The sequence below is a fragment of the Schistocerca americana genome, chromosome 9 (assembly GCF_021461395.2).
Source record: "Schistocerca americana isolate TAMUIC-IGC-003095 chromosome 9, iqSchAmer2.1, whole genome shotgun sequence".
Classification (NCBI taxonomy): Eukaryota; Metazoa; Arthropoda; class Insecta; order Orthoptera; family Acrididae; genus Schistocerca; species Schistocerca americana.
The window spans coordinates 99,907,652-99,909,344 of record NC_060127.1 but is presented as its reverse complement, the minus strand read 5'-3'; the positions used below and the strand labels follow the sequence as shown (position 1 = coordinate 99,909,344).

General features: G+C 48.1%; 1 non-coding gene across 1 annotated transcript; it reads right to left on the bottom strand.

Moving 5' to 3' along the window:
* Positions 1-840: 840 nt before the first annotated feature.
* On the bottom strand, positions 841-912 carry Trnat-agu. The gene has a single exon. It is a non-coding gene; the product is annotated as a tRNA-Thr (tRNA).
* Positions 913-1,693: the final 781 nt, after the last annotated feature.

The window sequence follows — 1,693 nt, the reverse complement described above, 5'->3', positions numbered from 1 at the left end:
GATGAGGCTTCATTCCAACGTGATCAAATTGTAAATTTTCACAATCCAACATGTGTGGGCTGACGAGAATCCGCACGAAATTGTGCAATCACGTCATCAACACAGATTTTCTGTGAACGTTTGGGCAGGCATTGTTGGTGATGTCTTGATTGGGCCCCATGTTCTTCCACCTACGCTCAATGGAGCACGTTATCATGATTTCATACGGGATACTCTACCTGTGCTGCTAGAACATGTGCCTTTACAAGTACGACACAACATGTGGTTCATGCACGATGGACCTCCTGCACATTTCAGTCGAAGTGTTCGTACGCTTCTCAACAACAGATTCGGTGACCGATGGATTGGTAGAGGCGGACCAATTCCATGGCCTCCACGCTCTCCTGACCTCAACCCTCTTGACTTTCATTTATGGGGGCATTTGAGAGCTCTTGTCTACGCAGCCCCGGTACCAAACGTAGAGACTCTTCGTGCTCGTGTTGTGGACGGCTGTGATACAATACACCATTCTCCAGGGCTACATCAGCGCATCAGGGATTCCATGCGATGGAGGGTGGATGCATGTATCCTCGCTAACGGGGAACATTTTGAACATTTCCTGTAACAAAGTGTTTGAAGTCACGCTGGTACGTTCTGTTGCTGTGTGTTTCCATTCCATGATTAATGTGATTTGAAGGGAAGTAATAAAATGAGCTCTAACATGGAAAGTAGGCGTTTCCGGACACATGTCCACATAACATATCTTCTTTCTTTGTGTGTGAGGAATGTTTCCTGAAAGTTTGGCCGTACCTTTGTCGTAACACCCTGTATATGAAGACTGAAGTAGTAAATGAAAATTTGTACCAGGACCGGGATTCAAACCCGAGTCTCCTGCTCACTAGGCAGGTGCGCTAACCACTACGCCACTCTGGCACAGTGGCTTTGCGCAGCTGCACGAACTACCGTAACATCCCTTCCTCCTCAATCGAAATTCCCATTCACGCTTCAGCGGACTTGATATTCCCTGTAACTCGAACAGCATTGCAGATGCTCTCCAGATGTATTGGAATAGCGTATCAGTATCGAACGAAATGGAGGATCCTGCCTGAAACCCAGGCATAGGTGCTTTAATCAAATAGCAACTACACTCATGCTCATAAATTAAGGATGATGCTGATACATGGTGAAACGACGCTCTGGTGGGTGGTTTGCAGGTTTAAATCACCTCGGGGTATGGCCATGCAATGCATTTGACCTGCGGTCGTCGCACGGCAGCGGTGGCAGCAGTCCACATACGCAGTTGGTTGGTGCATGCCAGAGTACGGTGCAGCGAGTAAGTGTGCAGACGTTTCAAGACTAATGGTGACTGTGTGTTGAAAATGGCTCAAAGAACACATACTGATGACGTTATGAGGGGTACAATAGTAGGGCTGGTCAAACACAGCGAGACATAGCACGGAACCTCACGTATGCCACAAAGTGTGATGTCAAGATTATGGCAACGATTCCAGCAGACAGGAAACGTGTCCAGACGCTACAGTACGGTACGTCCACAGACCGATATCTCACCATCAATGCCCGCAGACGGCCACGGAGTACTACAGGTAGCCTTGCCCGGGACCTTACCGCAGACACTGGAACAGCTGTCTACATAGACACAGTCTACAGATGACTGAACAGACATGGTTTATTCGTCTGGAGACCTGCAAGGTTC